The sequence below is a fragment of the Ornithorhynchus anatinus genome, chromosome 11, assembly GCF_004115215.2.
Source record: "Ornithorhynchus anatinus isolate Pmale09 chromosome 11, mOrnAna1.pri.v4, whole genome shotgun sequence".
Lineage (NCBI taxonomy): Eukaryota > Metazoa > Chordata > Mammalia > Monotremata > Ornithorhynchidae > Ornithorhynchus > Ornithorhynchus anatinus.
The window spans coordinates 35,508,043-35,521,952 of NC_041738.1; the positions used below are offsets into that span (position 1 = coordinate 35,508,043).

Genomic DNA, 13,910 nt, shown 5'->3' on the forward strand with positions numbered 1-13,910 from the left:
TATTCTAGCTACAGCTATATTTGAAAACAAAATAAGATGAAGCTTTTCTAGAATAATCATCATAATCGTGGTATTTGAGCGCTTACCGTGTACCAAGTACTGTTCTAAGTGCTCGGGATGATAGAATCAGGTCACCGGTCCCTGTCCTACACAGGGCCCACCATCTAAGTAGATGGGGGAAGAGGTGTTGAATCCCTATTTTCCAGATGAGGAAACTGAGGCACAGAGAAATAAAGTGACGTCCCAAAGTCACAGAGACAAATGGTGGAGTTGGGATTAGAACCCAGGTTCTTCCGACTCCTAGGCCCGTGCTCTATCTACTAGACCACGCTGCTGGAGGAGGGTGAAATTTCAAACAGCTCAACTGCTAACTTTCTTCGGCATTTTGACTTTCTATTCCCCGTTAGCGTGCCATAGAAATTTGTTCCAACTCATTCAGCAGCGCAGGAGAGACTGTGTGGACATCAAGTGAGTACCCCGAAGACTAAGTGGAGACATTAAGATCCGACTAGGATCAAAAGCAAATGAATCAGTCCACTCTTGCCTATTTTTCTCTCCGAGCCTGCTGTGAGAGTTCAGATTCAAACCTCTCATCAATCACAGTTTCCGCTATAAGTTTTCCCCTTCGTATTTTCGGTCGGTCCCAAGTACTGAATTCTGCTACATCAGTTGCCCTTTCATAAATTAATCAGTCTACTTGCCACTTGTCTCCCATTCTCCTTTTTCTCCGAATGTTCCTTGAGCTTTAGGATGGCTTTTGGCCTCCCAGGAGTTATGCTTCTTTTCTCCTTCAAATTCTTTCTTTAAAGATATTTTGGCAGCTTCCCCACTAGGAATTGTTTTAGTCATCGTCGCGTGTTATCCCCTGTGGTGCGCATGAAAAATATTTACGGGTTTAAGTTGTCATTCGGGGTAAGCAGAGTGGCTTATTGGACGGTCGCAAACCTGGGTTCTAATCCCGGCTCCACCACTTCCCTGTTGCGTGCCCATGGGCAAGCCATTTCATCGCTCTGTTCCTCAGTTTCCTCATCTGCAAGTTGGGGATGAAATGCCTCTTTTCCTCCCCCCTTAGACTATGAGACTCTGGGGGAACAGTGACTGTGTCTCATCTGATTACCTTGTACCTCCCCAAAGCTTAGTACAGTGCTTTGTACACAGTAAGTGCTTTAACATACCCTCATTATTATTATTTTTCTCCTGTAAATCTAATTGCTGTTATGCCCATCAAAAAAGCCTCTGATGCTAAGGAGAGTCACGTGTTTATGAAAATCTCAACATCCGAATCCTTTGGCTAAAGAGTGTTTCAGAGACTCGGGAACTGAGGTTTTACAGTACCGCAATTGAGCTCTGAAATAAAGTTTTCTTCAGATGTTTCTAGGAAATGTCAGGATGAAGAGGGAATCATTAGCTCTCTCCTTTCTCAGGGTCAGATCCGTTGCACCAACAGACTTTTGTTCGCTTTCCAAACTGTTTAACTGGGACTGCTCTGAAAGAGTAGACAATACTGTTTAAATATCTGTAGTCCTTTTTTGAATACTCTTTAAAGGCAAGAGAAACAAAGATTTTTTTGAGGCAGGAATCTTTCTAGTTCTCTCTCACTATGCGGATAGGCCTTTTAAAATCCGTGTCTGCAAACATTCCAGTTGAGTATGACTGCATTTGATGTATAATTTATTGCTATTGTTCTTGTCTGTCCGTCTCCCCCGATTAGACCGTAAGCCCGTCAAAGGGCAGGGACTGTCTCTATCTCTTAATAATAATAATGTTGGTATTTGTTAAGCGCTTACTATGTGCCAAGCACTGTTCTAAGCGCTGGGGTAGACATAGGGGAATCAGGTTGTCCCACGTGGGGCTCACAGTCTTAATCCCCATTTTACAGATGAGGGAACTGAGGCACAGAGAAGTTAAGTGACTTGCCCACAGTCACACAGCTGATAAGTGGCAGAGCTGGGATTCGAACTCATGAGCCCTGACTCCAAAGCCCGTGCTCTTTCCACTGAGCCACGCTGCTTCTCTGACCGATCTGTACATTCCAAGCGCTTAGTACAGTGCTCTGCACATAGTAAGCGCTCAATAAATACTATTGAATGAATGAATGAATAATCGTCTTGTCTGAATTGACAGCCCCTACAAAAAAATTATTTTTTGCATTTGCCGATGTCGATGACGGTGTTGATAAAAATAGATACCCGGGACTCTACATGGAAGCAACTTGCTTGTCTTTTGAGCCTTCGAGCATGTTAGGAGAGTGTTCATGGAAGAAAAGTAGGAAGTAATGCATTTCCAGTCCAATCTGCTCGGAAAACATTTTCCCCGTTGTTTTCCCAACACCCTGGATTTACTTGCGTAGTTGCCCCACTTTATTGTATAACTTTTGCAGTCCCCAAATAGGGGATGGGATGTTGCATAATAAGAATAATGTTGGCATTTGTTAAGCACTTACTAGGTGCAGAGCACTGTTCTAAGCGCTGGGGGAGATACAGGGTCATCAGGTTGTCCCACGTGAGGCTCACAGTCTTAATCCCCATTTTACAGATGAGGTCACTGAGGCGCAGAGAAGTGAAGTGACTTGCCCACAGTCACACAGCTGACAAGTGGCAGATCCAGGATTCAAACCCATGACCTCTGACTCCCAAGCCTGGGCTCTTTCCACTGAGCCACGCTGCTTCTCTACATGGGCGGTCATGTAAGAATCAAGTCTACAGCATTAAGGGGAGCAGATGAGAAAGGAGGAGGCAAGAAGAGAAAGGTAAGGGGGCACTTGGGAATACATTTCTTACTTCTGTTGTACTCTCCCGTGTGCTGCTCTCAATGAATTAAACCATTGGGGTTCGGGAGTCTCAGCAAAGAAGCTCCCTTCCCAGCCTGAACCTATATCTGTGGCATTAGGCCATTCTGATCCTTATCTTCCTACCCCACCCCGTGCCTTTTTGATGGTATTTTGAAGTGCTTTCTATGTTCCAGGGACTCTACCAAGTACCGGGGTAGATCCGAGATAATCAAGCTGTCCCACGTGAGGTTTGCAGTCTTAATCCCCATTTTACAGCACAGAAGTTAAGCGACTTGACCAAGGTCACCCAGCAGACAAGGGGTAGAGACGGGGTTCGAACCCAGCGCCTTCTGACTCCCAGGCCGGTGCTCTATCCGCTAGGTCACACTGTTTCTCACTGCTGCTGTAAGTTGTTTTCATAACTTACTAATGTAATCTTTTATTTCCTTTAATAATAATGAGGGTATTTGTTTAGCGCTTACTATGTGCAAAGCACCGTTCTAAGCGCTGGGGGGATACAAGGTGATCAGGTTGTCGCACGTGGGGCTCACAGTCTTCATCCCCATTTGACAGATGAGGGAACTGAGGCCCAGAGAAGTGAAGTGACTGGCCCAAAGTCACACAGCTGACAAGCGGCAGAGCTGGGATTCGAACCCATGACCTCTGACTCCCAAGCCCGGGCTCTTTCCACTGAGCCAGGCTGGGCCGTGGGGGGATTTTCGGTGAAGGCAGTTTTGCAAGAAAATGTAGTGAAAGACTTAAGTATTAAGGACTTCGTCTAAAGCGACAAGTAAACATTGTTTTCCGTCGACTGCTTTCGTGATTATATCATAGTTTTCTCAGTCCTTTAGAAAATATTATGCTTTCAATCAAAGGTATTTATTGAGCTCTTACTGGGTGCAGAGCACTGGGCTAAGCACTTGGTAGAGTACAGTACAGCAGAGTGGGTAGACATATTCCCTGCTCACAGTGAACTTATGGTCTAGAAGGAGAGATATTAATATAAATTATGGATATGTGCGTAAGTGCTGTGGGGCCGAAGGTGGGGTGATTCCCAAGTACCCAGAGGATACAGAGCTAAGTGCCTGAGTTTTCACCAGAAGAATATGTTAAGCCTCTGGAGAAGGTCTTCCTCTCTCTGAATGGAGAGCTAGCAAATATACCGTGAATGCCCCCGGTAAATAATTTAAAAGGGAAAAATCACGCATGTTGAATTGACAAGACGTTTCTTAGCAACAGGCGATGCAGCTCTTCAAAATGAACTCTGCCTCTGGTTCCTTAAAAAGGCCTTACACTAATTAAAAATTGGCCCAACGGTTTCCTGGCGATGCTCTCTGCGAAAGATCGGGGAACACACGTCCATTAGATGAAAACTCATTTGAAGGATCCGTACACTTCAGTGATCCAGCTAGCCGTGTGACAAATGATACGACGGCCACAGGATGAGGAGGGAAAATAAAATGTAGTCTCTCTTTATGTAGTTTGGGCTGAAGATAAGCCTGGTGATAGGGGTATATTACACTCAGTTTTACTTTAAATTATTTATTATTAATTACTTATACCTATTATTCATATAAATATACGTACATATCTTTTAAATTATTCATTGTGAATAATTTATTCATATTAATATCTGTCTCCCCCTCTAGACTGTAAGCTCACTGTGTTCAGGGAATGAGTCTGCTAATTCTGTTGTCTTCTTCCAAGTGCTTAGTTCAGTGCTCTGCACATAGTAAGCACTCAGTAAATATGAGTGATTGATCGAGTAATGTCTGTCTCTCCCTCTAGTCTGTAAGCTCATTAGGGGCAGGGAACGGGTCTTCTGATTCTTTTGGATTGTACTCTCCCAAACGTTTAGAACAGTGCTCCACATATAGTGAGCGCTCGCTAAATACTCGAATTTACTCAGACCAAAGTAAATGAAAACTTGCCGTAAAGTGACCGAGTTCAAGATTCATTGCCTTTTGCATTAGCAGAAAGACTCAACCAGTGGTAGTCATCAAGTGCTTATGGGAAGCAGCGGGGCTCAGTGGAACGAGTCCTGGTTTGGGAGTCAGAGGTCATGGGTTTGAATCCCGGCTCTGACACGGGTCAGCCGTGTGACTGTGGGCAAGTCACTTCACTTCTCCGTGCCTCAGTTACCTCATGTGTAAAATGGGGATGAAGTCTGAGAGCCTCATGTGGGACAACCTGATTACCCTGTATCTACCCCAGCGCTTAGAATAGTGGTCTGCACATAGTAAGTGCTTAACAAATACCGACATTATTATTATCATTATCACTGTGGGCAGCAGACTACGCTAACAGGTTGGGAGAGTCCAGTACAACAGAGTCAGTAGATGCTGTCCCTGTCCACAAGGAGTTTCTGGTCTAAGGGGGAGACGAGGAGCATTATTATAAAATGTTTTCCTAACTCTGACTCCCAGCTGCCACCCTGGTGGGCCAGCTTCTAATAATAATGATAATAATAATAATTGTGGTGCTTGCTAAGCACTTACTATTTGCCAGGCACTGTACTAAGTCCTGGGGGTGGATGCAAGCAAATCCGGATGGACACGGTCCCATGTGGGGGTTCGCGGTCTTAATCCCCATTTGACAGATGAGGTAACTGAGGCGAAGTGAAGTGACTTGCCCAAGGTCACACAGCAGACAAGAGCTGGGGCCGGGATTAGAATCCAGGTCCCTCCGACCCCCAGGCCTGGCTTCTGTCGACTAGGCCGCGCTGCTCCTCCGTTTAAAGTTGAAGAAGCAAAGGAGAGGGAAAGCGTGAACTTCAGGTGGAGAGTGAGCCGGTGGCCGAGCTGGGACTAGAATTCCCAGGTGTTCCGGTCTCAATCAGATGCTCCTTCCTCAATCTGTGAGGCTCACGCTATTCCGAACCTTCCACCGCCCACCCCGCACGCTCCGCTCCCCCGCCGCCCACCCCCTCACCGTCCCCCGTTCTCGCCCGTCCCGCCGTCGAGCCCCGGGCCGCGTCCTCCCGCGGTCCCGGAACGCCCTCCCTCCTCGCCTCCGCCAAACTCATTCTCTTCCCCTCTTCAAAACCCTACTTAAAGCTCACCTCCTCCGAGAGGCCTTCCCAGACTGAGCTCCCCTTTTCCCTCCGCTCCCTCTACCCCCGCTTCACCTCTCCAAAGCTAAACCCTCTTCTCCCCCTTTTCCCTCTGCTCCTCCCCCTCTCCCGCCCCATCCCCTCGGCACCGTACTCGTCCGCTCAATGGTATATATTTTCATCACCCTGTTTATTTTGTTAATGGGATGTACATCGCCTCGATTCTGTTTATTTGCTATCGTTTTAATGAGATGTTCATCCCCTCGATTCTATTTATTGCCATCGTTCTCGTCTGTCCGTCTCCCCCGATTAGACCCTGAGCCCGTCAGAGGGCAGGGACTCTCTATCTGTTACCGATTTGTCCATTCCAAGTGCTTAGTACAGTGCTCTGCACATAATAAGCGCTCAATAAATACTGTTGAAAGAATGAATGAATGCAGTTGGCCCTTGGAGAATGGGGCTTGATATGGGAAAAATTTCAATAATCTAAATGCGGATATATTATATCATTTTTTTTCCCAAGTGTATAAATAGCTTTGATGAAGGTGTGATAGTAAAAGGGAAGAAAAGTCACCACAGCTTTGCAAAGACCAGAACAGCACCCTGCAGTTTTCAGTCCAACAAAAAATCGCATTGACGGGTACACCTGAAAAATGGAAATCTAATCACATTGCCCCTTGTTTTGATGAGCACATAACAGTGACAGGTTAATAATAAATCTCTGACTCAACTGAGGGAGGGTAGTTAAGAAGGTGCTGTGGTTTAATTTACATCTCTGGAAAGCACTGAAGATTTAATATTCTTTCTGCTTCATACATCAAATTGATACCCTTCGGGCTGAGGAGCAAAACATTTTCAACTGTTGATCTGAGAAGCAATAAAAATCTGTCTTGGGTCACAACTAGAATGAGTTTCGGGTTGTCTCGGGGGAGTCTCTCGTGCTTTGTTCAGAGCTTCAAAAAACATTCGGTACGGTCGGCAGCTTTTGCTGGGAAACGGTGCAGGTGGGCAGCTGTGGATCGAAAGAGCCACGCGTTGGCCGATGTGAGGCATTTAGTCATCCTAGCCTGGCTAGGAGCATGGGTGGAGGGTGGACAGAAGGGAATTTGAGATTTGATGCCGTCAGATGAGCTTAGACGTTTTGGGCAGACTGAGCAGCGTGAGCTCTTTTGGTATCTATTAGAGTGTAAGCTCTTTGTAGGCAGGGAATGGGTTATCCTGTTATTTATTTGGTACTTCCCTAGTGCTTCATATACAGTAGATTTTTTTTGTGTGTGTGTGTGTGGTGTTTGCTAAGTGCTTTCTATGTGCCAGGCCCTGTACTAAGCTCTGGGGCAGGTACAAGATAAGTAGGACACAGTCACTGTCCCACGTAGAACTCAGCCTCAGTCCCCATTTTACAGATGAGATAACAGAGGCATAGAGAAGTTAAATGACTTGCCCAAGGTCACACAAAGCAAACAAGTGGCAGAGCTGGTTAGAACCCAGGTCCTTCCGACTCCCTGGCCCGTGCTTTATCCACTCGGCCACACGGCTACTCAGTAAATGCAGCTGCTGTGACTATTCAGCGTGGCTCAGTGGAAAGAGCCCGGGCTTGGGAGTCAGAGTTCATGGGTTCGAATGCCGGCTCTGCCACTTGTCAGCTGTGGGACTGTGGGCAAGTCACTCAACTTCTCTATGCCTCAGTTCCCTCCTCTGTAAAATGGGGATTAACTGTGAGCCTCACGTGGGACAACCTGATTACCCTGTATCTACCTCAGCGCTTAGAACAGTGCTCTGCACATAGTAAGCGCTTAACAAATACCAACATTATTATTCTTTTTTGCTACGAGATTTCAAAGCATTATATGGTGGTCATGGGACAGCTCTTAGAACAGTGCTCGGCACATAGTAAGCACTTAACAAATACCATAATAATAATTATGCCCATTTTACAGATGGGAAAATTGGACTAAAGAAGAAAATATGATTTTGACTCTTTGCCCCCTTTGTCATCCTTCCCCTCGTGTGCCCCCCACCTTTTCCTCCCCTGCAGCCCCCCCACCTCCTAAGGCCCTCGCAAGTCTCAACCCCTACCAAGTCTTCCAGGGCATGTTCTGTAAAATGGAGGTCACTTGTCACTGCGTTTCCTCAAATTGGGAGATTTTCTTTTCCCCTTTAATTTGCTGAAACTACGTTAGCTGATACTTAATTTGTGAACCCCATATGGGAAAGGGACTGTGTCTGACCTGATTACCTTGTATCTGTTCCAGCGTTTAGAAGGTTACTTGGCCTACAGAGCGTAGGCTTGGGATCCAGAGGTCATGGGTTCCAATCCCGGCTCCGCCACTTGTCAGCTGTGTGACTTTGGGCAAGTCGCTTCACTTTCTCTGTGCCTCATCTGTAAAATGGGGAGTAAGACCGTGAGCCCCACGTGGGACAGGGACCGTGTCCAACCCGACGATCTCGTATCTACCCCAGTAATAGTAATAATTGTGGTATTCGTTAAGCGCTTACTGTGTGCCGGGCACTGTATTATTATTATCGTTATCGTTAGGGCTGGAGCTGCTAGAGGAGAAAAATATTGGGGAATTATTGCTGTTAAGCTGCTCTTGTAGCTTTTCTTTGCAGACAGATCCACAGAGAATAAGGAGAGTGTGGAAAGTTATGAGATTTCTTGATTTGTTTTTTTTTTTTTTTTTTTGGTTCGACCTAACCAGCTAAGTTACACTGCCTCAGTGTAACACTTCACCTATCTTGAGGACGTCCTCTCTTTCCGAAACTGTTCGTTGACACCTTCGGCAAGGGGTGGATGGCTGAGTGGGTATCAGGTTATGTAAGGATGCACAGATGTATTTGCCTACTGCAACAAAACAGGCAGTAAATTTTGAATTATTGCCTCTGTCATCATATGACAGTGTTTCTTTTGAGCTGTTTGGAAAGCTCAGTAATTGCCATCTTTTAAAGGAGTAAGGGGTGGTGGAGGGAGTTAATCTACCCAAGTGCGTTTTGGACAAATCCATGGCTTTAGATGGCAGCTATAAATTAATGCTGCGTCCTGAACCGGGGCTGCCAAGTGTTCAGTGGGTAGCGGAGTACAAGGCTGGAATACGGAACTAAAGCATTAATCTCCGTCATATAAATAGAAATACAAACCGTGCCAACCCGTCACCTGTAGGACTCTCCTGCGAGTTACGGGGTTGGCAGGGGCACCTCAGGTGATGCTATCGAGATTCTGCTTCTATAAAAGCTCCCTGGGGTTCGTCATCAGGGGCCGTCGGAGAGGGGAATCAGTCGCCCCTCCTCCAGCTTGTTTCCTCTTATTCTCAATATTATAACCAGACTAAGGATTGGAAACCAAATTTTCCAGTAATAATAGTTAGGGTACTTGCTAAGCACCTACTTTGTGTCAAGTACTGATCTAAACACTGGGGTGAATACAGGTTAATCAGGTTGGACACAGTCCCCGTCCCACACGAGGCTCACGCCCTTGATCCGCTTTTTACGGATGAGGTAACTGAGCCCCAGAGAAATGAAATGACTTCGCCAAGGTCTCCTAGCAGACTAGTGGCAGAGCCAGGATTAGAACCCAAGTCCTTCCGACTCCCAGGCCCGTGCTCTATCCGCTAAGCCGCGCCGCTTCCTTAAGGATCGTCACTAAACTGGATGCTTCAGACTGGAAAATGAATTTGGTAAAGCTGTAGTCGGTAGGGTCAGGAACCTCCCTATTGCCAGGGGAAACGGTATTTATGATATGGGTGGGTTGTTCCCTTAAATATAGAGTTTGTTTTTGGGCTTTGTGTTTTTTGGTTTTTTTTAGTGGTATTTAAGTGCTTGGTACGTGGCGAACATTGTTCTAAGTGTTGGGGTAAATACAAGTTTGTCAGGTTGAACACAGTCCCTGTCCCACAAGGGGCTCACAGTCTAAGTAGGAAGGAGTAGGATTTAATAGGAGTAGGATTTAATCCCCATTTTCCAGTTGAGGAAACTGAAGCCCAGAGAAGTGGAGTGACTTGCCTGAGGCCATACAACAAGAGGCAGGATTAGAATCCATATCCTCGGACTCCCAGCCCCATGCTCTTTCCACTAGACCATGCTGCTTTTCTTCAGACTTAAGGACAGTCCACTGTTTGGAAGTTAAAAATGGAGTAAAACCTCATTAATTCAGAAATTCAGTAAACCAGCTCTTTCTTTCTACTGCTACCCAGGTGGATGTATTTATAGTGTGAATAATAGCTTCAGCGGAGATAATGCTGAATGGCAGATGTGCAAAATATAAGGTAGCAGAGACAGACCAGTACAGGTAACAGGCAGCTAAACCAAATCATTCACTTAGCACTTGCAGAAAAGTGCATAAGCCTAGACATCCGGGGAGCATAACCTCACCAAGGGACTGGAGTACATGGCATTGAAAGACTTCTGCACCGCTACAGTCTTCTCCAAATAAGATTGGGTTTCCTTCCCTCTTGTCCCAATTGCAGCACTGAGATTTTACTATAGTTTCAATCTTTTTTTTGTTTGTTTGTTTGTACGGGTTTTGGAGCCATCAGTGCACTGTTATCTGTAGCTCTTTCACGAGCCCACGATGACCCAAGAGAAAGAAAAAATAAATTTCAAAGTAGGCCGAAGCCTCACTTTTGATCTTTAAAAAAGAAAAATCATTTCAATGAGAGAAAATAAGGATCTGGCCAAACTGAGAATGCCGCATCACTGCAGCAAGATTGCAACCTTGCTAGTGATGATGGAAAACGTGTGCACGAATGCCTCCCTTCTTCTGCTTCAGACGGTTTTCTCTGCCGCTCCTAATGATCATCTATCCCTCATAAGATATGAGGGTCTGCTGGCGTGTAGAGCATTATACCGGGTGTGTGGAAGGGGTTACACAAGCAAGGCCCAGCTCCTGTCAAGAACCTCCCAATTATCAAGGAGCAGCTTCCCTTCCCTTGTTGACCGAACTCCTCCTGAGCTCAGCCCTTGCAGCTGCTGCTTGTTATTCATTCATTTAATAGTATTTATTGTGCAGAACACTGTACTAAGCGCTTGGGTTGTACAATTCGGGAACAGATAGAGACAATCCCTGCCCAGTGACGGGCTCACGGTCTAATCGGGGGAGACAGAGGGCAGAGCAAAACAGAATGAAACAAAAGCAAGACATTATCAGGATAAATAGAATGAAGGGGACGGACACCTCATTAACAAAATAAATAGGGTTATAAAAAAGATCTACAAATGAGCACAGTGCTGAGGGCTGGAGAAGGGAGGGGAGGAGCAGAGGGAAAGGGGACTTAGCTGAGGGGAGGTGAAGGGGGAAGGAGGAGGAGCAGAGAGGGAGCAGAGGGAAAAGGGAAGCTCAGTGTGGGAAGGCCTCTTGGAGGAGGTGAGCTCTCGGTAGGGCTTTGAAGAGGAGAAGAAGAGTTTGGCGGAGGCGAGGAGGGAGGGCGTTCCGGGACCGCGGGAGGACGCGGCCCGGGGGTCGACGGCCGGACGGGCGAGACCGGGGGTCGGCGAGGGGGTGGGCGGCGGGGGAGCGGAGCGTGCGGGGTGGGCGGTGGAAAGAGAGAAGGGAGGAGAGGTAGGAGGGGGCGAGGGGATGGAGAGCCTTGAAGCCTCCAGTGAGGAGTTTTTGTTTTGAGCGGAGGTGGATAGGCAACCACTGGAGGTTGTTAACCGGGAGCAGTTTCCCCTCTCTCACTCACCCTCTCTGGGGTAGCTGTTCTTACCCTCTGAGCCCCCAAACTGAGCTTCTCGGGGTTAGCCCGACAGACCCTTTCTGTCTGTCTCCCCCTTTCCTCCCCAACCCCTATAGTTATGCTTAATACTGGAATAAGAGGCCATTATTGAAGAAGGTCACCTAAAAATAAAAATAAATAGTGGTATTTGTTAAGCACTTACTTAAAGCACCGTTCTAAGTGCTGGGGGATACAAGGTGATGAGGTTGTCCCACGTGGGGCTCACGGTTTTTATCCCCATTTTACAGATGAGGGAACTGAGGCCCAGAAAAGTGAAGTGACTTGCCCACAGTCACACAGCTGGCAAGTGGCGGAGCCAGGATTAGAAGCCATGACCGCTGACTCCCAAGCCTGGGCTCTTTCCACTGAGCCACACTGCTTCTCCTGTGGGTCATGTCTAGACCATAAGCTCGTTGTGGGCGGGGAACACGTTTATCAGTTCTGCTGTATTCTCCCCAAGTGCTTACACACTATACGGTAAACACTCAAGAAATACCACTGATTGATCGGTTATGGGTATGTGTGGCCTAGCGGAAAGAGTATAGACCTGGAGGTCAGGGGACGTGGGTTCTTGCCTCCTGTGTAATCTAGGGCAAATCACTTAACTTCTCCGCGCCTCATTTTCCTCATCTGTAAAGCAGCCTGGCTCAGTGGAAAGAGCCCGGACTTGGGAGTCAGAGGTCGTGAGTTCCAATCCCGGCTCTGCCGCTTGCCAGCTGTGTGACTTTGGGCAAGTCACTTCACTTCTCTGTGCCTCAGTTACCTCATCTGTAAAATGGGGATTAAAACTGTGAGCCCCACTTGGGACAGACTGATCACCTTGTATCCCCCAGTGCTTAGAACAGTGCTTTGCACATAGTAAGCACTTAACAGATACCCCCATTTTTTTTTTTTTAAAGTGAGGCATAAATTCCTGTTGTCCGGCCCCATTAGGCTGGGAGCCCCAGGTAGGATCAGGACTGTGTCTGATCTGATTGTTTTATATTCATTCATTCATTCATTCAATAGTATTTATTGAGCGCTTACTATGTGCAGAGCACTGTACTAAGCGCTTGGAATGTACAATTCGGCAACAGATAGAGCCAATCCCTGCCCACTGACAGGCTTACAGTCTACAGTTATATCTACCCCAGGGCTTAGTACAGTGCTTGGCGCATAGAAGGCGCTTAACCAATATCGTCATTATTATTAGTAATAATAGTACTGACTAAAAGGACATTGCAGGAATCAGTCCCGACTGTAGATACGTAAAGTCTACACTTTGTTGTGCTGTTTTGCTTGTCGTTTGTAGTGCCTGACCTTGGTTCCACCCCGGCCTCTGACTCTCTGTCCCCTGGTAAAAAAGCTGCTCCTTTCTTGACTGTGCTATGCCTTGCTGTTCAGACTGCCGCAGTACTCAGCCAAGATGGAGCATTATCTGAGCTGTAGTTTTACTGCATTATCATCATATTTAAGTGCTTATCGCTGTGGGCGGGGAACGTGTCCACTGACCCTGTTGTACCCCTTCCAAGTACTTAGCGTGATGCTCTGCCCACGGTGCTCAGTAAGGACAGTTGATCGATTGATTGCTACGTATCGAGCGTTGTTCTAAGCCTTGGGTAGATACAGATTAATCAGGCTGGACCCAGTCCGCGTCCCACGTGGGGCTCATAGTCTTAATCTCCATTTTACAGGTGAGGAAAGTGAGGCACGGAGAAGTGAAGTGACATGCTCAAGGTCACACGGTAAGCGGTTGGCGGAGCCGGGATTAGAACCCAGGTCCTCTAACTCCCAGGGCCGTGCTCTTCCCTCGAGGCCGTATTGCACCCTTAAAATGACTCCTCTGTCCTCTTTGATTTGGGATGCTCAGTTTCAGCTCACCACATCAGCCACCTGGGTATTCCGCCGCCCGATCCACCCTTCACTGCGGTAATAATAATTATGGTACTTGTTAAGCACTTACTAGGTGCCAAGGACCGCTCTAAGCTCTGGAGTAGACACACGTTATTCAGGTTAGACACAGTCCCTGTCCCACACGGGGCTCACCGTCTTAATCCCCATTTTCAGATGAGGTAATTGAGGCCCAGAGAAGTGAAGTGACTTGTCCAAGGTCAAACAGCAGACATGTGGCCCTTCTAGACTCTAAGCCCGGTATGGGCAGGGATCGTCTCTCTTAATTGCTGAACTGTACTTTCCCGAGTGCTTAGTGCAGCTCTCTGTGCACGGTAAGCGCCCAATAAATACGATTAGATGAATGGATGTGGCGGAGCTAGGATTAGAACCCAGGCCCTTCTGACGCCCGGGCACTATCCACTAAGCCAAACTGCCGTAGTGGGGAGGGGAATGCTGGCTGGGGCCGTCCCTTCAGCGGTGAAGGCTTCTGACCGAAGAACAATCTGGG

General features: G+C 47.1%; 1 protein-coding gene across 7 annotated transcripts in view; it reads left to right on the plus strand.

Annotated features, from left to right (window-relative positions):
- The first annotated feature begins 2,603 nt into the window (after nt 1–2,603).
- The window catches only part of HYDIN (HYDIN axonemal central pair apparatus protein), a 335,154-nt gene continuing 323,847 nt past the window's right edge, over nt 2,604–13,910 (plus strand). For all 7 annotated transcript variants that reach the window (XR_005660565.1, XM_029074826.1, XM_039913571.1 and 4 more), the window contains exon 1: nt 2,604–2,749. The gene's annotated coding sequence lies outside the window, so the exon portion shown is untranslated. The remainder of the gene's footprint in view (nt 2,750–13,910) is intronic.